Here is a 24,012-nt window from a genome sequence, read left to right as displayed (position 1 = left end):
GAATTTCTTCCAATCTTCCTCCACCGACTCTTCTCCCTGGTCTCGGATTCTGCCAGTCATTTCCGCCAATTCCATATAGTCCATCACCTTCATCTGCCATTCTTCCAGAGTGGGTAAATCTTGTGTCTTCCAGTGCTTTGCAATAAGTATTCTTGCTGCTGTTGTAGCATACATAAAGAAAGTTCTGTCCTTCTTTAGCACCAATTGGCCGACCATGCCCAGGAAAAAGGCCTCTGGTTTCTTCAGAAAGGTATATTTAAATACCTTTTTCATTTCATTATAGATCATCTCCCAGAAAGCCTTGATCCTTGGGCATGTCCACCAAAGGTGAAAAAATGTACCTTCAGTCTCTTTACATTTCCAACATTTATTATCGGGCAAATGATAGATTTTCGCAAGCTTGACTGGTGTCATGTACCACCTGTATATCATTTTCATTATATTCTCTCTTAAGGCATTACATGCCGTGAACTTCATACCTGTGGTCCATAACTGTTCCCAGTCAGCCATCATAATGTTGTGTCCAACATCTTGTGCCCATTTAATCATAACAGATTTCACCGTTTCATCCTGAGTGTTCCATTTCAACAACAAGTTATACATTCTTGACAAATTCTTAGTTTTGGAATCTAACAGTTCTGTTTCCAATTTTGATTTTTCCACCTGGAAGCCAATTTTTTTATCCAAATTATATGCCTCCATTATTTGATAATAGTGAAGCCAATCTCGCACTCTATTTTTTAATTTTTCAAAACTCTGCAGTTTTAATCTGTCTCCCTCTTGTTCCAAAATTTCCCAATATTTCGGCCATTTGGCCTCCATATTGAGCTTTTTCTGAGCCTTCGCTTCCATTGGTGACAGCCAACTTGGGGTTTTATTTTCAAGCAAATCCTGTATCTTATCCAAACATTAAACAGTGCTTTTCTGACAATATGGTTTTTAAACGCTTTATGTGCTTTGACCTTATCATACCACAAATATGCATGCCACCCAAAAACGTTGTTAAAACCTTCTAAATCCAACACATCAGTGTTCTCAAGAAGCATCATTCTCTCAGCCAGCAGAAAGCGGCTGATTCATAATAAAGTTTTAAGTCTGGCAGGGCAAATCCACCTCTTTCCTTAGCGTCAGTTAATATCTTAAATTTTATTCGAGGTTTCTTGCCCTGCCAGACAAATCTAGAGATATCTCTCTGCCACTTCTTGAAACACTCCATTTTATCTAATATTTGCAATGTTTGAAACAAAAACAACATCCTTGGCAATACATTCATCTTTATCGCAGCAATTCGGCCTAGCTAGGCTCTGTGGTTTAACCCACAGCACCACCTTTGTCCCTTACAAGTGCCAGTACATAGTTTCAAAAAAGTAATTTCGTTATGGAGAAAAGAGAGGAAGTAAAAAACAAGCAATATAATAGCCAAGAAACCAATGTTTTCCCCTGCCTTTCTTCTCTTCTCTCCCTCTTTACTGATTTTCTCTTTCCTGATGTGTGCAGAAACTGACACACTATTCCTAATGAAACACTCTTCAAATGCCATGGAGAGGCAGTGGCTTCTCTCTACTTCACATCAGGATTCTTTTATCTTGTCAGCTGTTATGTGACATAAAGGAGGGGGGGAAACATTTCCCCCCCCCCAACACTAGATATTTTTCAACATCTACAGTTTATAAGTTTCTCTCCATAGTTAGAACTGGCAGATGTCACTCATTGCTTTCCTGGCAATTAGCTTTCAGCAGGAGGACATTCATAATAGATAGATAGCCTGGAAAGCAGACGACACAGTATTGACATTGCATGGACTTTTAGATACTATTTGGTTTTATATATATATATTTTAAAAATGACGTTGTTTTGGCCCGTCAGAAAAAGCCCGAAATGCATTACAGGATAATGCATTTATCAGCTTAATTAAAATGTCACAAACGTGTGAGCAAGCTTTTGAATTCTCCATGACCCTTCGTCAAATATTTGATGAAGAACTCTGGAGAACTTGACCACGATTTGGTGATGTTTTATTGGCCTACTGATGGCATTGCCCCATTATGGAGTTTGGTTTCTTGTGTGTCTATGGCAGTGTTTGTATTTTCTCAAGCCATTTCACTCCAGGGAAGACTAATTCCTGGATTGTGACACAAAGTGAAGGAAATTAGATAGTAAACATGCTATGATTCATAGCATCCACAGTGTAAGGGTTGCCAGCCAGCAATCAGCAAGTGAGACAGCAGCAGTGTATCCTTATTCCCTAAGAGATGTGTTCCTTTTCATGTCTCCAGACAATCTTTGGAGAGTCAGCTTCAGGGATGGTTGTAAACTCAGGGTTCTAAAATGCACAGGGAGCCTGCAGAAGCACAGGAGGTTCTCCACTGCCCAAACAGCTGTTGCAATGGATGTGGACACACTGAGTGGGACTAAAAGTGGTGCTGACAAGGCAGATGAAGTTGATGGACTATATGGAACTAGCGGAAATGACTGGCAGAATCCGAGACCAGGGAGAAGAGTCGGTAGAAGAAGATTGGAAGAAATTTAAAGATTATCTACAGAAACACTGTAAAATTAAGGAATGTTAGAAGGATGCTGGAATAAAGTTATGTGGTTTTAGCAATAATGTTATAAAGTGGTATGTAAAAATGGATTGTTAACAGGTAAAAATGTAAAGTTACAATATATCAAGATAAAATATCAAGATAAAAGCAAAAATGGTAAGGACTTGCTGAAACAACTATTGAACTAGAATACAAAAAAGGGAGGTGTGAGGAGGTCAGGGAAACAAGCAAATGAAAGATAAGACATGGAAAGACTGATTTGTTTTTTAATTGTTTTTATTTTTCTGTATTTTGTATTTTTTGTTTTTTTTCTTCTTTTCATTTTCGTAACTTCTTTGAAACTTTAATAAATATTATTTAAAAATAAATAAAATAAATAAAAGTGGTGCTGACAAGACGCGCTTTGAAGTAAAGAAGTGGAATGCAGTTGCACTCTGGGCTTGGGACATTGTGGCTGACAACTGTGCCATTTGCAGAAACAATATTATGGATCAAGCTAAGCATCAGATACCTCCGAAGAATGCACTGTTGTCAACACACTGTTGGCAGGTGTGTACATTAGACGATCGAGAATGGGAATTCCAGAAGTATGGGCACTAGTAGGAGAGAGAAGACCACTAAGTTTATTGTTCTGTCTTCAGATAAGCCTTTCACCTTGCAAGCAGGTTGAGGAAGTCTATGTAACTTAATAGACACTTACCCTGCTATTTGTTTTCACCTTAAAATAGTTATTGTGAATAGTAATAAACATGTTTGTCTCCTGGCAGGAGGTTCCCCACTGCCCAAGTTCCCCTCAGGGAAGGCTATCAAAATACAGTGGTACCTCGAGTTAAGAACTTAATTCATTCTGGAGGTCCGTTCTTTAAACTGTTCTTAACCCGAGGTACCACTGTACTTAATTTGTTCCGGAAGTCTGTTCTTAACCTGAAACTGTTCGTAACCTGAAGCACCATTTTAGCTAATGGGGCCTCCTGCTGCTGCCGCGCCGCTGGAACATGTTTCTGCTCTCATCCTGAAGCAAAGTTTTTAACCCAAGGTAATATTTCTGGGTTAGAGGAGTCTGTAACCTAAAGCGTCTATAACCTGAAGCGTTTGTAACCCAAGGTACCACTGTAGTGAAGACAACATGCCAGCAGTGCAGTCTCCTCCCCTGCTTCCTGTAAATAAAGAATAAGTTTATTCCTGTAAATAAACCAATTCCAGCATATTAAGAAGTCATTAGGATTACAATTGCATTAAGTCTCATTGATTTCAATCGGACCAAAGCATGCTCATTTAGACTAGATCCAACCTGTTTAGATTTTCTCTTGCAAAAACTAACATATTGGCTGAGTGAAACACTTATGATTGACCAGCACCAGCTTTATATAACACCAAGAGCAATGTTGGAACTAACCTCCTTATCAGTTTTGCCTGCCTACGATTTCTTAATTAAGCATATCACATCTGCGAAGTGCAGAGCCGGTTTATAAAAATGGCTTCAGGTTCTGGGGATGGTGGAATTATTCTAATCTCATCTGAGCAAAACTCTTCAAGATTATTCTACTCAGAGTTTTCTAGGACAGAGATATGATTCTGAAATTATATTTGCTTGTCTGGCTGAAAGCTGCTTGTTTGGAGATTATTTTTTGAAGTACAGCTGCATGTTTCATTGTCAGATTAAAATGACCACTGTATGGGTGGGTGGGTTAATAAATAAATAAATCTCAATATAAATGGGTGAAATTTGTTTCTGTGGTGGGGTGAGGAATGCTCAGTTGAACCTGCATGGCAGCAAGTTTTCTTCTTTTTTAATCACTGCCTATGAAGTTCTGAAGAGACTCATTTTGGAACCCATAATTGCTAATTTAGTGAGGTCTACAGCCACTCATCACCACCATGTGGAGGAAAGCTATCTATAGAAAAAAATGTCAAACCATTTGTATGGGATGCCAGCTTTTCAAAACACAGCATTCTTAAACATATGCTTTGTCTTATTCTTTCCCAAAATAGTACCTTGGAGCCACACTTAAAAGAATGCTGTAAACTTTGGTGGACCAAAAATTGGGCACATCTTGTTTCGTTCTTTATAAACATCTGTTGACGGCTGCCATATTTATTGTTCACATGGCATATTATGCAGGCGAGTCTTACGATGTGCAAATCCTTTTCATCTATTGGCTTATGGAAGAATATTACAGAAAAGATTTTAAATTTTGTGTGAATAAATTAGTCTCCCACCTTCTTCTTTTTCAGAACGCCTCTTGTATGATATGAAAACGGAACTGGAGGTACAGGCCAGTTAACTTATCTCTGTAGTGAGGTCCCAAAAGTTTTTGAGGATGCAAGCCTGCAACTCTCTCTACCTTCTTCCAAAGCATGACATTAGTCCCAGGCTCCTTCCAGTTACCTATTTATTGCACATTAATCCTGATTTGCTTGCAGGGGGATTAGATCATATTCAGTCTTCAGTGAGCACTCACAGTGATTTGGTTTCAGAGAAGTTATACAACAAGGAGGGTTGGTCCTGCATTCATCTTGATATATTCATGCCACTCTTTTTAGTAATTTTCCTAACCATAAAAAGTCTGCTTCTTTTTTAAACTGGATTTGTTGCAATAAGATTACCGAGTACTTTAATCCATCATCATCATCATCATAGTCCAGCATTCTAGTTTCATAGAATTGTAGAGTTCTAAGGGATCACAAGTATCATCTAGTCCAACCCCCTGCAATGCAGAATTCTTTCACCCAACATGGGGCTTGAACCCTGAGATTAAGAACCAACTGAACTATCCCAAGTTGCTCCAATTGTGCAAACTTAAATTTCCCAGGATGCATGTAAATCCCTCCCACAAAATACTGACAATCTACAGGTACTCTTAGATAGTGGGGAGGGATTAGAACAGGGTTCCCAAAACTTCATTCTCCAGCAGTTTTTAGACTACAACTCCCATCATCCATAGCTAGCAGGACCAGTTGTCAGGGATGATGGGAACTGTGGTCCATAAACAACTGGAGGCCAATTTCTGGGACACCCTGGACTAAAATATAACATACTGTGTAAGCATACTTACTTAGACCTCTCAATTAATACATCCCCTGCAATGCCCATCAACTCTAGAGATGCCCGCCCCCCCAAAATATTTTGTTAGGGGGCCCCTAGAAGTTGGCTCCGATGATTCCAAGTTAATGTAATCATTATTAGTCTAATGGGGGCTTGTCTTATTCATGCACTGGGCTTCTTACATGGGGAAGGGACCCTTTGCCAACCAGTGTTTCCACCCCTCTATTGGAAACCCTATGAATAAGTAAAGCAGCCTTCCTCAGCCTAACACCAATAATGAATTATCTAGGGAGGGATAGAAGGAGCGTGGGCCTCCAAAAGATGAAAGCAGAGGCCAGACCAGGCTGCAGGTCAAGGGAAGCAGGAATAGCTAAAAAGAAAAGAAAAAAGAAGTGGAAGAGAGAGAGAGGCTCCACAAATGAGGGGAAAGGAGTTGGAACATAGGAAGCCAGCCCATTAAGTGTTGTCTACACCAGGGATGTCCATCAGGTCGATCACAATCTACTGGTAGATCCCCGGGAGGTTTTGGTAGATCACGGTTGATCGCTGGGTCCCTTTCCTTAGGGTTGGTGAAACAGAATCCTGCCCCACCCCTTGCCCCAACCTCCATTGTTGCACAATCTGCAGAATGGAAGACGGGGTTTACTCAGTGAGGCTGTTTGTTTCCCCAGTGATATGCTGGTGAGTGACTGTTCCCCTTCCTCCCTAGAGCTTTGGCTTGAACCCCCGAAAACTGGGGCTTTCCTCCCCCCAAGAAAGCTCAACAACTTTGACCTGAACCCCCCAAAAGGGGGTAGATCACTGCCAGTCTTTAATTCTGTGAGTAGATTGCAGTCTCTTGGGAGTTGGCCACCCCTGGTCTACACTAACTATGGCGGCTGTCCAAGGTTTCAGACAGGAGTGTCTCCAAGCCTTAAAGGGGATGCTGGAGATTTCACCCGGGACTTTCTGCATGCGAAGCAGATGCTCTACCATTAAGCTACTTCCACGAAGGAAAATTGGAACAAGCAAAGAGGAGAGATGGACATGACTACAGATGAGAGAGGTTGAAGTTTCTATATGGTTTTGTAATAACAGCCACATTTTTGGCTTCAGGCTTGCGGTATTTATGCATTGTATGATAATACAATCTGACAATAAAACAGTGTTGTAGCCCAGCAGGGATGATAACTCTGGAATTACAGCTACTGTCTCGAAATGGCATAATTCATGGAGGAGGGGGACCACTTTGTATCATTGAAGACATATTTGCAACGGAGGCGTCATTGTTAAAGTAGGTTTATGAGATTTTTATATATATATAAAATACTTCTCTGCATCTTTCTTTCAGGAGAATCTGCTCTCTTTTTCTCTCTTTCCATAACTGCATTGTCAGAAGAAAGACAGCAATTGTCGCTTCTCCATTTTTCATACCTGGCTGGCTGGCATAATTGTAGCTGAAAAGGAGAATGAAGTTTGAAAAAGAAAAACTAGTATAGTCAAACGATCAGCAGTTTGATATTGTCTTATTTGAAGGGTGCTTGCTTTTCAGTAGAAATAATCTCTTGGCAAACTACCTAAATAAAACTTCAGAAATGTAGCAAAGCGTCTTGTGTTACTTTGAAGACTAAGGACAAATTCAACATAGTGCTAAAGTTATTGTTGCATGAGTGCAAGCGTTTCTGTGATAGAACAATCTCCCTTTCGTCATCTGAATGCTCTTCTGGTGTTATCCCCAACACCACCCAAACTGATTTGAGGGGCCCAGGGGCACACAGGAGGGGAAGAGGGAGTGAAAACCCAGTTGCACTAGTGGAACCCAGTCCTAGCCTATTTATTATGGCATAACCTTCCTTTGAGCACTGTCCTTTTCATCAGATGTATAATGTGTTGTTCTTGTACACAAATGGTGTGTGTGTGTGAGAGCTCTCAGGTCAGAGGGAAATGAAGCGTAGAAAGTACATACAGTGATATCATCATCATCATCATCATCATCATTGCTTTTTTTCTACAAAATGTTTAGGGGTACTCTCATTTTGACTCAAGAAAATCACTATTTTATAGTTCAAATTGGGGAAAATAAATACAGTAAATGGGCAAAAGTACAAAGATTCACAAAATGTTTAGGGTATGTGTACCCCTGTGTCCCCCCCAGAAAAAAGCACTGATGATGATGATGATAATAATAATTCTAATAATAATAATAATAATAATAATAATAATAATAATAATATAGTTATTTGTTTATACCCCACCCAGCTGGCTGGACCTCCCCAGCCACTCTGGGCGGCTCCCAACAGAATATTAAAAACACGATTCCAACATGTCATTCTAACACTTCTTGCGTTAGCATACATATCCTGCCATTGGTAAGCCAAATAACAAATACAGTGGTACCTCGGGTTACATACGCTTCAGGTTACATACGCTTCAGGTTACAGAGTCCGCTACCCCAGAAATAGTACCTCGGGTTAAGAACTTTGCTTCAGGATGAGAACAGAAATTGTGCTCCGGCAGCAAGGTGGCAGCGGGAGGCCCCATTAGCTAAAGTGGTGCTTCAGGTTAAGAACAGTTTCAGGTTAAGAATGGACCTCTGGAACGAATTAAGTACTTAACCTGAGGTACCGCTGTAATCTGTAATGTGCCACCCCAGATTCCTTTGAGAGGAAGGGTGGGATACAAATTTAATGAATTATTCATCATCATCATCACCATCCTGAAACTTGGTTCAGCCCACAAGAGATCCTCTTGATGTATTGTTATTCAATGAGTTTATGGTTTATGGTGCAGTTTCCCATTGAATTTCCTAGGTCTGGAAATGTATAGCAAGTCTTCACTTTTATGTAAGGCTGCTTTACCTTACATATCTCCAGTGACCCTCTTGTTTAATGGTACTTTTTTATAGTGTGGCAGAACTCAATTATATGTTGTCATGAGAGAGCAAGCAGGGACTTGCACTCCTAATGACAATGTGGCATCTAATGTAACACAAGTAGAACAGGGTAGCATATCTTTCCTCCAGTAGCTTTTGAAGAAGCCATACAAACAGTTATTCCCAAGCTGTTTGCCAAGTCACACTTGAATGCTGTAAGATGAGTTGAAGTGTGCCTTGGAGAATGAAGTCATATTACAGAACACATATTACAGGAGGAGCCAATGAGATGCTCTACAAACATTAATGGGCTACAATTCCCCATCACCCCTGACTATTGGCCATGCAGGCTGGAGCTGATGGAAGTCCAACAATGGTTGAAGGACCCCAAATTGGTTGTCCTTGCTCTATTCTATGACTGCAGTCCCTGAGCTGCACTGAGCTTTATTTTCTCTCCCAGTATATGAACCATGGCATCCTCCTGAGAAGGGATGCTGTAGGATCCCTTGATCCTGACAGATACCTGGGAAACTCAGAAGCATCCCTTTGATGACGTTTGCAACCTTGGGTGTCTTGTAGATAAGACATAAAAGGCAAGATATAATAAAAGAATGTACAATTACAAAACATGCAGTCAAAAAATAGGGTGGCAAAATTCCACAGTGGTGTACAAATCAATAAAAGCATGCAATATATAAGCAGCAGAAAATTCAAATTCAAAACCTGCTTGATAAAAAGAAAAGAAAAGTATTAGGGTGATCCTGATCCATGTATACAAGGCTCACATTGGTGTGTATGTGCATTGATGCATATGTAGGTTCCCTTCTCATGCTCCTCAAACATACAGCAAGGTCAGTGCCTGCATTGACAACGAGGTGATGTGGAAGTTTCACCAGCTCTGTAGTGCTATATCAGAAAGTAGCCCTTTCACACATGCAAACCATGACTTTGCATTATAATTACGGAATAGTGGGCCTTTGCAAACCATCCCCAGGAACACAGTAATCAGCTGTCAAAACATTTCAGGATGCATGTGTTTGTGTGAACCTGTCCCCTTCAAAAGGCGTAAGGCAGAGTCAAGTTAGGAATGACTGTTTGTTCAATATATATTGTGGCCAAAAACAAATAGCCATTAGCAAATGGGGCAGTTTTTGACTTGTAGCCATGAAAACACCTTTGGCTATCACCGAAAATTTCATTCCTCACGCAGATTAATATCTAGAAAGAGCAGGGGAATGAAGTACAATAACGATAACATTGTACCAATTTATAATGTTTATCAAATAAGTATTGAGTTTTCCATCCAAATGCTGGGATTGATTTTTAACCTCCTCCCCTTTCCACTTTTACAGCTAGGGCAACTATAAATAAGTTGCAGGAAAATTACTTCTCCACTGTTTCACAATGCTTTTCTTATCTAACAGGCACAGCTGTCACAAACCTAAATGCTTTTATTTACAATATCTATTGCTGAAAAATGGTAGAGACGGTGTCCTTTAATCAAGGGAGTTAGCATTATCAAAAGTACTTTATGAATTTTAACTAACTTGCCAATTTGGAACTTATTACAGTGCCCTGTGCCTGTTTATCTTATCCAACTCAAAATATTTCATCTTTCCCCCCTTTCTTGGCATAGTAGTTTTCTGGTGGCTGTATCAGGATTAAGCAACTGAAGTGTTAAGTCTCTCATTTCTGTCTATATTAAAGGTCAACCTCTATCTCTGGTTCTTCACCTTTAACAAAAACTGAACCAGGGAAAGCCAAAATGAAGTGTAAAGCGGTGCTAAGTAAATATGCTCTGTGAAGCCCACAGCTATACAGGGTTTGGAAGAACTAAAAAGGAAAAAGTCATTCCGAAAAGAAGCAGCAAAAATTACCTTTCGCAATTTGTCTTCCTTATTGATATTTGCATTGAATCCAGATAAAACCTGACACCAGCAAAGTTCATTCAGTTTATGACTATTATAAGTAAATTTGCTCTGCAATGTCTGGTTCACGCATAGTGTGATCTAGAACAAGGGAAATGCTTTTTAAGTCCCATTGATTTCAGTGTGAGAGATGTTTCTTTCAAGTTTAGTTTCAGTGCTAGGAAGGGCTCTGTGGCCACCCGGAAAGGGAATGTGACAACTCCTGGTGACATGCAATTATTCTGCGGTATAAAAATGGCAACCACAAAAAAGGCTCTTCAAGTACACTGACCGCAATGCAGCACAGAGTTCAGAATGACAAAATCTATTGAAATAAATAGGTCTGCACATGTCTAACTTTGTGTTGATTGATTCCACTGCTTTTTTTGCAGTGGAATATTGAATGTATCCAAAAGAGCAAGTGAGCACACGCATAGACGCAAAACGGCTATCCTGTCCCATTGATTGCTACAGGTTTCATTCTATTGTAGCCAATAGAATAGGTGTGGGTGGGTGTGGGAGAGAGAGAGAGAAAAAGAGAAAGAGAGAGAAAGAGAAAGAGGTCCACAAGTTTCTTCTCTTTACAAAAATGCCCATGAGCCAAAAAGAGATTGGCAAACCCAGATTGTGTACCTAGTACCCAGGCCTACATAATCCTTTATAATGAAGTTCGCTACGTGTCAGAAAGACCGAGGATTAATGCAAATTCTGTCATGCTGGCTCTGTGATGGCTCCAATTCCAACATCTCTGAAGAGGGGGGTACCAAGGAAAAACTATACACACCCTTCTTTTTTCACATTCACCTGAGTCTTCATGGGAATAAATTTGGCCAATAGTTTCACCCACTCCTTACATTTGAAGGGAATGAAAGGTATCAGTGATGGGATCTGTCAAGCCATTAGGAGTTGTTTTCTTTTTTAGAAAGAGATGCTTGATGAAGATCCCATTCCAATGGTTCTTTTTTACCATAAATATGCAATAATGAACATGATCTCATCTGCAGCCTTATTGATCTCCAGAAGCCTTACCTACTCCACCTGGACTGTGTGAGAGATTGTTTCTTGAATTATTTGCGAATTTCCACAAGCACGCAGCTGGTAGCTAGCATATGCAGCTGAAAACATCATTTTATCTTACCCCTTCAGGTTCCTTTAATGGTAATGTTTTCAAATGCTCTGTGAACATCATTTTTCTATCTCTTGTTATATTTCAGTACCAGGGCAATATTTTCTAGTGTCCAGGCCATCGGATTTCCTCCCCTACTTTCTTGCAAATTCACACCTTACAAACTGGATGGGGTATTATTCTCTGATGGCTATGCCATCAAATTCCATTATCTGTCCAAATCCATTACCCTGCTTCCTGTATGTGGAGGAAGACAGTTGAATGTCACTGTGACAAAAAGCTTGAAAGGCAGGATATAAAAAAGGGATTTCCTGATTCATTGTCCTTGATTCTATCCTACACAAAATAATCATTTGTATATGGTACCCATGGGCATATCAACTTAAACAAAACAGATGACATACTATAGGTAGATTCCATCAGTAGTCTTTACAAATGAGATTTTAAAAGCAAGTAAAAAAATACAGGGTTGTATCCAATGGTGTCCATGCACAGGACCCTCTAGAGCAGATTTGGGTCCACAAAAAAGGGTCTTCCTGTTTATAACGGGGGGGGGGGGGAAACCTTCTGTGCATTCTCATATCTATCCTGCCTTCTCCCCCATCATAGAACTCGGGTTAGTGTACACATGGTTCCAAAGTGATATCCCATCCAGGCAATTAACCAGACTCAGACCTGCTTAGATTCAGCAAGGTGATGGCCCCATGTGCCTTCAGGCCACTCACTGGTGTGAGAGTTAGATTATCCAGCTGTAGATGTGAAAATGTATTAGCTACTGGTAATAAAAAGGAATTTGGAATGGTAAAAGAATCGCCAGCTAAAAACAAACATTTCTTGCTACATCTGGGAAGCATACATGGGAAGCATACATGGTGCAAATGTTCTGGCAGAAGCACTGGTGTTTCAGCATGCTAACCTGCACACTGCCTCATCCCTCTGCTTCCCAGTATTCAACAACGACCCACCTGCCAGGAAGCTAGAATAGTGGCTTTCCCCAACCCAACAAGCCACTTCTGATTAGGCTAATTTTAGGAGGAAAAAACATTATCCCTGTGACCCACACATGTGGGGTAAAAAACAAAAGAATTGGCTGGGTGCCTGGATTCAAACTATGGGGCTAAGTTCACTTTCCAGCAGGAGAGAGCCACCAGAAGCAGAGTTTAAACTCACAAAAGTCAAGCAGCAGTATAGTGATAGGAATATAAGTTGTTAGAACCCATTATCCCATTTAGTCCACTTGCAAACAGTACTCCTCTTTCTACCCCTCTTGCAATGAAGTAACCGCCCACTGTTAAGTAAGTTTAAAATGCTTTACTTACAAAATGTTACAAAGGTCAAATAGATGGATTTATCCAAGCAGTGGCAAGGAGAACATAGGCATTTTCATAGAAAATACAGAAAGATAGCTTCAAACATGTGCTCTAAGCTTTGAGCTTTCTTAGGCACACCTTCCTTGGTCAGTTTTATGTCACAGAGAGAGTGAGAAAGAGAATGCTTCACTTCCTCCCTCATCAGAGAAGAAGGAACACGGGGGCCACTAGGTGGCGCATCAGAAGATGGCTGACAATAACATCTCTCTGACCCACACGAGGTAATTTGGAGGCTATGATGGGGGTAATTAGCCTCCTTAACCCCCCCAGGATTGTGGGGGGGGGGACGGCCCTTGCCTGCTGTGCCCTATACCACCCCCGAATTTGTGGGGGTGGGGGCACTAGGCACAAAGCCCTCCTGTGGGATTCCGGCACTCCTGGACGCCGTCCCTGATTCGCGCCGCTAGTTGCAAGCATCTTCAAAAGAAACAATTTGGACGAGATAAATTGCACATGCTTCAAGGAAAAAGGGGAGTAAAGACTGCTGACAGAAGAGATCTCTGATAACAAGACAAGAATAAAATATGAGAAGATACGTCAAGATACGGTATGACAAATGACTGAGGGGGGAGGGGGAAAAAACCTGCCTTCCTTTTTCTTATGTGATTTAACAAGAATCCCCTCCCCTAATGAGTCAGAAACTAAGGACTTAAGGTGTGGATTTAAGGCTGTGTGGAGATAAACTTTCGAACCAAAGCAATGTTTCAAGATGAAGCTGGAAAGCTAAGAGTTTTGGAATGACGCAGTTAAAAATGCCGTCGCCATTTTGGGAGGCATTGTTGGAGCTCTTGGGTCTGGGAGGAGAAAGAGAAAAATAGAGTTGTTTACATATCGTGGATCAACTCCTCGGTGGGACTTAAGAGCGACAAATGCCAAATTCATGATGGAAAGAGCGATGCTATCTACGAAGGAGATATATGGAAACCATCTGGACTTAGTGGAGGAACGGGAAATCCACACAGGATTATTTTTTTTCCTTATCGGCTTAAGGAGACTAACAGAAGAGATCGTAAAGGAAAAATAGAAATTATATGAACAAGATATGATGTGGAATGGGACTGATTTGGACATTAACGCAGTAATAAGAAGATGATTTGAATCCCCCTTTGGATCTTGAAGTATGGGTTCCCCCAACAAAATTTAAAAATTTGGCTTTGTAAATTGGAATTATGTGATGTGATTTAATTTGATGTGATTGGCCAGTTAATAAAAATTATTAAAAAAAAACAACAGAGAAGAAGGAACACAACCAAGGTGAGTCTAGGAATGTAACTCTGTGGTTTTAACCCCTCATGCACTAACTAGCACTCACACACAGTTATGTTTGACTACTTTTCCCTACAAGTACAACAAAGAGTAGACCCATGTCCCATTTCTCACTCTCTATGGCTGTGTGAGTTCACCTTTCCCCCGACCTGATGCTATTACTGTGCATGTTTTTGTGTCCTGCTCATAGTATTGGTTGCTGCTTACAGGGGTGGGGGGTGTACTCAATTTAATGTCACCAGGATCTGAGGTACAGTGAACTCACAGCTACAGAGAGGAAGGGGAAAATCAATATGAGGCTCCTTTTCTGCAGCACCAGGCCAATAGTTTTGTAATGTCTTGCTCTGCTCTCAGCTTTTGAAAGAATGAGATTATACATTTTTAGAAGAATGAGTTTATTCGACCAATTAAAGTTTTATGAATTATCATAAGAATTTGTGATCCTTCTCAATGTTCCATTTATTGCTCCCTTAACATGAAAGAAGCATGTGTGTGTGTGTGTGTGTGTGTGAGAGAGAGAGAGAGAGAGAGAGAGAGCGAATGCAAGTGCTACAGACTCCTATCATAATTCATACTGCAGATCAAGCATTCAGAACTCACCTGAAAAACATGAAATAGAAAATGGCACACCGTTAAACCGTTCTCATAACAAAATCTCTCAAGAGATTGCAGGAAATATCACATTAAAAAAGGAATGCTCCTACACTCTCATTTAACCCGCCTCCTAGTAATTCAATACCACAACATGTTGGGCAGAAATGATCACAGGACTTTATTTACAATACCTAATGCATAGCCAGGGGGTGGCGGTAAGCAATAATTCTGCAGAATGCACTTGACTTGCAGGAAAACCATCATAGCAATTATAGGAAAGCGGCCTTTTCATAAAGGAGGATGGCATCTCACTGAAAAGCTGGGCCTCCTACACAATGCACAACGGATACATTTCATTTCATCCATATTGCAACATGCCAGTTCCCCAAATGTAATGGAGATAAAAACATACACAAATCCATCATTTAACCTGCTTATGCTAGAGATTTCCAAAGGCCTGATTTCCAAAGTCAGTGCAATTGTCACCTGAGCAAAAAAGAATTAAATATGAAATCTTCTCAGCCAGTGCAATTCTCAGTTGGAATTGCCACGCCATTGTTACTGGTCCATTAAGCAGCTCCAGTGCAGTGTGGTGTGCTACCCAGGCCCAAAGGAGTTGGTAGAACTGATGGTAGCTTTCTGCAACTTTTTTTGCAAAGCATTCGGAGGATAATATTGCTTGCATCCGCTGAGACCTTGACTCCACTGTTACAGCAGATGAATTTTGAGAGGTGTCCAGAACACTGTGTAAAACTGTTGTGTTGGATGAGTTCCAGTAAGCAGGGCCTGAGTATATGGACAAGATGCTTGGATTGGTCCATGCAACGGCCTGTGTCCTTGCCCTCTTGACTGATAAAAACTAGAAGGGAGGGGACAGCTGGCTGGGCGAGGGAGGTGATAGATGCCTCCTTGTAAGAAGGAGTGGTCCCTGCCTGCTTGAAGGAGGCAGTGGAAAAACTACTCCTCAAGAAAAGCTTACTGGATAGTTGTCAATCCCCCCGTCTTGGGAAAAGTTCTGGAGTGGGTGGTTACAGACCAAATCCAGGAGTTCTTGGAGGAAACTGATTTTCTCGATTCATTTCAATCAGGGTTTAGGCCTGGTTTTAGCACAGAAACTGCTTTGTTGGGAGGCAGGCAGGGGAAATGTGTCCCTGTTAATCAGTGCTTTTGTTGGGGGGGACATAGAGGTACGCATACCCCTAAATATTTTGTGAATCTAAGTTTGGCCTCACTGAGGGGCAGTATCTCAATATGAGTAAGAAAATGAGAGTACCCCTAAACATTTTTTTAAGGGAAAAGAGCACTGCTGTTAATTCTCTTTGACCTCTCATTAGCTTTTGATACCATGGACCATGGTATCCTGTTGTCTGAGTTAGGGATGGGTGGTTCTGCTCAAACTGGGATGGTTGTTTCCAGAGGCTGATGGTTGGAGGATGCTCTTCAGCTCCATGCAGCCTTCAGTGTGCACATCCTCAGAGTTAAATTTTACTCCCCATGCTGTTTAACATCTACATGAAATTGCTGAGTAGGGTCATCCAGAGTTTTGGAGTACATTGTCAGTAATATGCTGGTGCCACATAGCTCTAGTTCTCCTTTACATCTACAGGTGTGGCAGTGGATGTGCTGGACCGAAGACCTGCTTCAGTAATGACTGGATGAGAGCCAATAAACTGAAGCTCAAGCCAGATAAGACTGAAGAACCATCCCTAGACTGGATGGATGGGAGGTGGCCTATGTGGACAGGGATAGCTTAACTTCTGTTGTCTGGGCTCTGGTAACCTCTAGGTTAGATTACAGCAATACATTAAATGTGGTGCTATTTCTGAAGATGGTTTGGAAACTTCAGCTGGGGCAAAATTCAGTGGCCAGGTTGCCACTGGAGCAGGACAGTTTGAGCATATAATGCCAATGCTGGCCCCACTGCACTGGCTGCCAATTAAAAGTGCTGGTTTTGACCTATAGAGACATAAAGGCTCAGGACTCCAATACCTCAAGGACCACCTCTCCCCTTATGAAGTGCCCCAAGCCCTGCAATCATAATAGGAGGTACAAGAGGTCCGGAGGGCGCCAACATGGGAACAGACCTTTTCTGTGGTGGCTCCCCATTTGTGGAATGCTCTCCCTAGGGAAACTTGCTTTGCACCATCATTATCTATCTTGAGATGCCAGGCCTTTAACTATCTCTGGGCTTTTAGAAGCTGATGAGGTGTTTTTAATGTATTTCTCTCCCGCCCCCTTCTTTTTAATGTATCTCTGTGTGGTTTTTTGGCCTGTTCTGTCTTATATTTGTTATTTATATGCCGCCCTTCTGACTGGGTTGCCCCAGCCACTATGGGCAGCTCCCAACAAAATATTAAGAACACAATAAAACACCAAACATAAAAAAACTTCCCTATTGTTGGTTCAGGCTTCGTTCAGATGTTTTCTTAAAGTCAAATAGTTGTTTATTTCCTTGACATCTAATGGAATGTCTGCTTGTTTGTAACAACAACAACAACAACTTTATTATTTGTACTCTGCCCATCTGACTGGTTTGTCTGGGCAGTGTTGGGCAGGTTGCCCTGGGCAAGATGAAGCAACTAACAAGTTTAATCAACAACAACAACTTATTCACCCTTTGGACACAAGCACTTCAGTCTACTCCATTTACAGCACAGTGAGAGGATGGCAATAGATGGTCGTAGTAGATACTGGACATTTTCTAATGAGCAGGAATAATTTTATGAGCCATCCCTCAGTTGGGGAATCATGTTCTCTGCTATCAAATTGGATGGGCTGGCTTCCATTCCAGAAACAGCAGTAAATGTTGTTCATTAATGTGCTGTAATGCATTTTCATTCAATTAGTCGGTGTTAATTGATATTTTGTTGGTAAGCATTGTTGTCTTTACAAGGTACTGGGAGAGTTCCACCAGCGTATTTGTCATGGTGGAGGTGTACCTGCTGTTACACTGGCATAGCTTGCTTCTGTTAGATCCTAAATCCCTCAAGTCATGCAGGAAGGGTGCCTAATGGACACATTCCCTTCCAGGGGGCAACATGCCAATAGTGGGCAAGACCAGAGGCAAACATAGGCAGGGCAACAAATATAAATATTACCTTTGTACAGTAGGGTAGCTTCTTCATACTCATACATCTACCTCTGTGCAGCATCCAGAGAAGCAAGAGGCATTATCAGATTTGAAGGACACATTTCAGTAATGCAAAAGCACATGAGGATATCATGCAGTCCTGGAGAGGAGTGTGGCCTGGGGAGAGTCCCAAGGGCCAGATAGAAAGGCCTAGGGGCCACATTTGTCCACTGTGCTTCAGGTTCCCCATTATAGAATAGCACCTTAAACTAGAATCACCATATTTCAAAAAGTAAAAAATAGGACACCCCAAAAACTGTCGAGATTGCTAGTCACACAATCAGACTGCAAGTCACACAACCAGAAACCACTGCATTCCTCTCCAGCCCTCAGCCTCTATCAATTAAAAGCATATCAATTAAACTGAATCAAATGTGTCTTTTTCTCTCTTTGCATTTAAATTCTCACCTTTTACTCCCAGCATTGCGTCTTTTATCTGTCGTTATGGCTTCTTTTTCCATTTGTTTCAAATAACGTAGGGCTCGTTGCAACATGATAAAGAAAACAGAAAGGAAAGAATCCATCCAACAGCTGAAAGCAATCTCTAAAAATTCAAAACAGGTAGCTGCCAAAATACAAAGCTGTGACTCTCTAAAGATGCAAGTTTAGTCTGTCTTCTTTGTTCATCTTGCTGATGTTGTATGTTGGGAAGATTTGTCTGTGATTAGCCCAACTAGGAGGCTCTTGTGGGGCTTTTCTTTTCTTTTTCTTTTGTTTTTAAATCCACTACATACACACCGAAGCAGAAGGATGGGCATATGTACTACAGATGTGTGCAGTATCTATGTCAGGATTGAGAAATCCATGGCCCTCCAGATTTCTTACTATTGATTATGCTGGCTGGGGCTGACAAGAGTTGCAGTTCAACAACCTCTGGAAAGGCATTGGTTTGGGGCCAAGGAGAGATAAAGATGTACCTCATCTCCATAAATAAACTTTAACTCCCTCTTGCTATTCTGAATGAGGAGAATTCAAAGCCAATGTTTTGAGCCAAAATAGGCCCTTGGTGCAGTACAACAGGCCCATTAGAATGTTTGAGGCACACAAATATTTTCACAGATTCAAACCTCTTTGTCACTGTTGCATGAAGAAAAGTGCTATGTAAGCTTGGTGGCTCATGAATATAAATGTCTGTGTGAGCCAATCAGATAACAACAACGCCAGACATGTATGAGTTGTTGTTCTTGTTGTTATATTTACATCCCACCTTTCCTCCAAAGATCTCATCTTCCCCTCTTGGCATTATCCTTGCAAGAACCCTGTGAGGTGGGTTAGGCTGAAAGTTGGTGACTTATACAATATCACCCAGGGAGCCTCATGGCTGAATGGAGACTGGAACTCTGGTCTCTCAGATCCCTAGTCTGTTTTGCTGTGCAAAAGTCTATGGAAAGCTGAGCCAAGCTGTCAGCTGTGGAATGGAAATAGGATCTGAAGATACTAAAATCTCGAAAGAAGCCTCCATCTATCCCCATTCTTCACATAGAGGATGGCACCAGACTCTAGCATTGGATTTATTGCTGATTTCATTCATTACTTCAGGAACAATCTTTATATCATATCTAAATTTACTTCATATTTATGTATTTAATTTTGTTTTATTATTATTTCTTACAAAAGTCCATGTTCTGTGTACAAGGCTTCCATAGAACTCATGATGTGTTTAATGTATAGATTCAATCAAAGAAGTATTAAGAGTTTTCTTAAGCTTTCAAATCAGCCTGCCCCACTGGGACCTGAATGTGCAAGGACGTTTTCTACATAACATGTTTATTAGCCATGCCAAGAGACTGCAGGCATTTGGCAAAAGCCAAATAAAAAGTGGGCAGGTGTCATAAATGCCAAGAATAACCAGCAAACAGCATTAGGAGACTCTGACGAACCTCAGTTTTAGGGCAGAACAATAGCAGAAAGTCACTTTGTTTCAATATAAAGCAAAGCGGATGGAAACAAGACCTTGAAGCATTAAAGATCCACATTCAGGAACTTTGTAAGATATTTCCACATGCCTTAATATTTGAAACAATACATTTCAGAATTCTCTCTAATGCTCCTCTTAAGCCAGGCCCTACTCAGGATACAGATGGCACATCATTACAGCCAACTGCTAACAAGATTTCTATATTTTATAGCTCTCAGTTTTATATTTTCTCTGTTTACAGCCCCATCTGTGAACTACTCCAACTGGCACGGAAGCATTTAAGATAGGATGCGACCATCACTGATGCACCACAGCCTGGTATCCTCAGACAATGGAGGGAATCAAATTCACATAGAAGTGCAAATTAGTAGCAATAGCAGCACAACACTGTGGTGGCATCGAAAACTGGGCGTGGAGGGTGGGACTAGGAATTTGGAATCAGGATTGGAAATGGGACTAGGGATGACTGAAAGTCCATCTTACATCCCAACAAGACAGCTATCGTGGAACAACTCCTATTCACCTCATTCAGGAGTGGGGAACCTCAAGCCCAGGGGTCAGATCCATCCCTTCAAGCATGTCTGTCTACCTGACCAACATTTTGGCTAGAATGTGTCCTTGTACTGTAATAAAACCCATTGCTTGTCCGGATGAAGGATGGACAGAGGATTGTGTGTTTGTGGAACTCACTGTCTTGTGTGGATGGAATGTACTCTACTGTAGAAAGGTAAATGTTGCATTCATTGTTCTGGCCACCCTCTGTCAGGCTTCAGGAAATCCAGTCGCTCCCACCGTGGCAGCCAAGAAGCAGATAAACAAGAAGAGTTCTTACCAAGTCTTTTATTCAATATTCACAGAAAGGCGTAGAAATGCCATCTCTCTTAGATAATGGCATTGCTCAGAGTAAAGTCCCACCCCCTCTGTCTCTCCTATTATATATCATCCCTGTATCAGCTGATCTGTGCTTTCTGCCTCTGAGCTTTTTGTTCTATTACTCTCAATGCACTCTGGATCCTGGGGGGGGGGGGCGGGTCAGGAATGCTTTCTGAAGACACTGAGTGTGTCAACTGTGTCCCCCGGTGCTTATTCTTCCTGCTGCTCCTCTCCCAAAATTTCCCAGCTTCTCCCCTCTGCAGCCTCTGTATTATGACCTTCTGCAAACTCCTGTTGTAAATCTATACAATGGTACCTTGGGTTACATACGCTTCAGGTTACATACGCTTCAGGTTACAGACTCTGCTAACCCAGAAATATTAACTCGGGTTAAGAACTTTGCTTCAGGATGAGAACAGAAATCACGCGACGGCAGTGTGGCAGCAGCAGTGGGAGGCCTCATTAGCTAAAGTGGTGCTTCAGGTTAAGAACAGTTTCAGGTTAAGAATGGATCTCCGGAACAAATTAAGTACGTAACCAGAGGTACCACTGTACTGTCCTCCTCTTCTCAGGAAGGTTGAGGAGTGGGGATGGTCTGCACCATTCCTCCTCAGTCCTGTCCCTGACACCCACCCTCCTTGCTCCATCCAGCAATGAAAGGTTATCAAGAAGGTTATACATGAGGGAAAGATTTTCACTTGGCATCAAAAGGACAAACAGGGCGCCAGGCAAAACCATTGTTTAATAAGCAAACTTAATTGCCAAGGATGAATAATAATAATAATAATAATAATAATAATAATAATAATAATAATAATTTATTACCCTGCCCATCTGGCTGGGTTTCCCCAGCCACTCTAAGTGGCTCCCAATAGAATATTAAAAACAGGATAAAACATCAAACACTAAAAACTTCCCGAAACAGGGCTGCCTTCAGATGTTTTCTAAAAGTCAGGTAGTTATTTCCTTGACATCTGATGGGAGGGCATTCCACAGGGTGGTTGCCACTAATGTCTTTCTGAGACCCATCTGCCTGTGTGTTGTGGCTGCTGAGGATGGCGGCAGAATGCCAGGGCCTGCAACTGCTTCCCACCCAGGAAAGGGGCAAGCAACCATTTCTGGCTCAAAACTCACACACTCCAGCTCCTTGTTCCTCTACAAGAAAGTATTGTGTGTATAGTTTTATAACATGGCTTATGATTGTTAGGGAATTAGGCAAATATTCCACATCATTTTATGAAAACTGATGGAAGAATTTGATTTTATATCCTTGTGTCAGGCACCTAGCCCTCACAATAAGTCTGTGCAGAAATAAAAATAAAAGCATAGCCATTTTCCTGCTGTTGTCAATATGTCAGACACTTAAATGGGTGATTTACCCATTATTTCTATTCGTTCCATTTCCGCATACACTATTCTTATCTTGCAATGGAAAGATAGAATGAAAAGATAGGGTTATTGCTGCTAAATCGACATGAAAGAACTAATTTAAGCTACATATGGGAAGAAAAATGTCTTTAGCATATCTGTGTCTTGAAAAGCACCTTAAAGGTACTAAAAATATGACAATATGCACTCTGGAATGTTCCGGATGGTCTAAATATATTGGTAAGATTCTAAATCATAGCACATAATATAAATTACAATCTTAACTCAATAATAGTGTGCCAATGGAACAGCTAGCATTCTTTTTCACCTTTGTAACAGTTATACTGTGTTACTGACTGAATATTTTCGGTGACGTTTTTCAATGGCAATTGTAAAAAAAAGGCCACTTTGGCAGTTCTGCTTGTGTGGTTGTCTAATAAGTACTCAGTTTTTCATTGGGATGACCAGAAATTAGGTTCTGGTCCAGCTAAAAATAAAAGCTGGGTTAAAAATTTAAGCTCCTTTTTATCTATAGATAGGGCAGTCACAAAACTGCATCATAATGAGCAGTCTAGGCAGCCAGTAGCAAGATGCATGTAGGGACCATAGTTTCTCAAATCCTGACACACAAGCTTCCAAACAGACCTTTCAACACAAACCAGAGCTTTCCAAACTGATGCTTTAATGGATTTTTAATCTCCTGTTGGAAGCCACCCAGAGTGGCTGGGGAAATCCAGCCAGATGGGTGGGGTATAAGTAATTTATTATTATTATTATTATTATTATTATTATTATTATTATTATTATTATTAGTCTCGCAACACGTTAGTGTGTCGGCTGCATTATGTAGGTGTGTTACACAAATGCTCTCCACAAATGCTCTCCTGGGGCTGGAAAGGGGTTAGTTGAACCTCAGAGTGGCTGAGGAGACTCAGCCAGATGGGCGGGGTATAAATGATAAATTATTATTATTGTTATTGTTGTTGTTGTTATTATTATTATTATTATTATTATTATTATTATGTTTGCTAGTAAAACTGAATTACTGTGTCTCGAAGTGATGCATGTCTAAAAAGTGTGTCACCACAATATAGACTTAAACCTCTGGGAGAAACTTTGGAAAAATGATTTGGAATTTACTGCATGCTACACATTGAAAGAGAATTATATGAAAATGATTCACATGTGGTATTTAACTTTGAGCAGGTTTGCTAAGATGTATAGAGCAGAATCAGATATGTGTTGGAAATGTAAAGAAATGGAGTAAACATTTTTTTCATATGTGGTGGACGTGTAACAAGGTAAAAGAATATTGGGAAATGAACTACAATGAGTTGGAAGAATGTTTAAAATAACCTTCCCCAAAAGACTGGAGTCTTTCCTGTTGGGAATAGTTCAGACAGAAATTCCTAGGTGTCAGAAAAATTTATTTACTTATGCAACAACAGCGGTTCGAGCTTTCTTAGCCCCCAAATAGAAAGTAACGGAGGTCCCAGGCAGGGAAGATTGGCAACTTAAGATGTTTGAATATACAGAACTAGCAGGTTTAACACATAGAATAAGAGAGCAAGAAGAACATGTATTCAAAGAAGAGTGGAAAATATTTATTGAGTATATGGAGAATAATTGTATACAGTTGAAAATGCTGGCAGCATTAAGATAAATTCAACAGTGTAGTTAATATTTGAGTAATGTAAAAGTGGAGAATCATTAAAATGGTTAAAGTAAAATATGCAGGAATGATAGAAAAGCAAAATGAACCATGGAAGGAGAAGAAGGGAAGTCATTAGATATATAATATTATGTAAAATATTTAATTTGAGATGTTAAATTGAAAATTCATACATATACATACAAAGAGAGAGTGCGCGCATGTCACCAACATGAAAATTTTGGAAAGCTCTGACACAAACACTGAACATGTGGAGGAGAGGAGCAGGATCACACCTCTTTCTGCTCCACAGATTCATCTGAGGGTGTAAATTATAGACTGATTCAGATGATTACATAACAACTG

General features: G+C 40.8%; 2 long non-coding RNA genes across 3 annotated transcripts in view; one reads left to right on the top strand and one right to left on the bottom strand.

The window, feature by feature from the left end:
• The first annotated feature begins 1,344 nt into the window (after window positions 1–1,344).
• LOC310770577 lies at window positions 1,345–3,312 on the top strand. Its single transcript, XR_014552289.1, has 2 exons — window positions 1,345–2,431; window positions 2,943–3,312. It is a non-coding gene; the product is annotated as an uncharacterized lncRNA (long non-coding RNA).
• Window positions 3,313–6,857: 3,545 nt separating this feature from the next.
• The window catches only part of LOC310770350, a 48,380-nt gene continuing 31,225 nt past the window's right edge, over window positions 6,858–24,012 (bottom strand). The window contains exons 1-2 of one of the 2 annotated variants that reach the window (XR_014552099.1): window positions 12,796–12,931; window positions 6,858–7,028 (exon numbers count right to left, since the gene is read on the bottom strand). This is a non-coding gene — a long non-coding RNA (uncharacterized lncRNA). Of the gene's footprint in view, window positions 7,029–12,795; window positions 12,932–24,012 lie in introns of those variants that run through there. The other variant, XR_014552098.1, reaches the window with a different exon arrangement.

This window comes from Podarcis filfolensis (assembly GCF_964270895.1).
Source record: "Podarcis filfolensis genome assembly, chromosome: 9".
Classification (NCBI taxonomy): domain Eukaryota; kingdom Metazoa; phylum Chordata; class Lepidosauria; order Squamata; family Lacertidae; genus Podarcis; species Podarcis filfolensis.
Note: the sequence above shows the minus strand (reverse complement) of the source record. Positions and strands in the feature narration are given on the sequence as shown.